Consider the following 748-nt stretch of genomic DNA (forward strand, 5'->3'; position numbering starts at 1 on the left):
AGATGACCCCAGTCAGATGCCTATCTAACCTCCCCTTGAAGACCCCCAGGGTAGGGGAGAGCACCACCTCCCTTGGGAGCCCATTCTAGATTTTGGCCACTCAAACTGTGAAGAAGTTCTTCCTAATGTCCAGTCTAAATCTGCTCTCTGCTAGCTTATGGCCATTATTTCTTGTATCTCCCAGGGGCACCTTGGTGAGTAGAGCCTCACCAATTCCCTTCTGCGCTCCCATGATGAATTTTATAGGCATCCACAAGGTGACCTCTCAACCTTCTCTTGCGGAGGCTGAAAAGGTCCAGGTGCCCTAGTCTCTCCTTGTAGGGTTTGGCCTGCAAACCCTTAACCATATGAGTGGCCCTTCTCTGGACCCTCTCCAGGTTATCCACATCCCTCTTGAAGTGTGGCATCCAAAACTGCACGCAGTATTCCAACTGTGGTCTGACCAGTGCCTGATAGAGGGGAAGTATCACCTCCTTGGTTCTGTTCGTCATACATCTGCTGATTCATGATAAAGTCAGCTTTGCTGACGACTTCGTCACACTGATGACTCATGTTCATCTTGGAGTCCGCTAGGACTCCGAGATCCCTTTCTGCTTCCGTGCTACCGAGCAGGTAATTTCCTAGGCAGTAGGTATGCTGGACATTTTTCCTCCCTAGGTGCAGCACTTTGCATTTCTCCTTGTTAAATCGCATTCTATTGTTTTCTGCCCATTTGTCCAACCTGTCCAGGTCTGCCTGTAGTTGTTCC

At 49.6% G+C, this 748-nt stretch overlaps 1 protein-coding gene across 1 annotated transcript in view; it reads left to right on the forward strand.

Moving 5' to 3' along the window:
* The window catches only part of TNPO1 (transportin 1), an 88,784-nt gene that overhangs the window by 71,808 nt on the left and 16,228 nt on the right, over positions 1-748 (forward strand). The window lies entirely within an intron of this gene.

The sequence above is a fragment of the Alligator sinensis genome, unplaced genomic scaffold, assembly GCF_000455745.1.
Source record: "Alligator sinensis unplaced genomic scaffold, ASM45574v1 scaffold274_1, whole genome shotgun sequence".
Taxonomy (NCBI): Eukaryota; Metazoa; Chordata; order Crocodylia; family Alligatoridae; genus Alligator; species Alligator sinensis.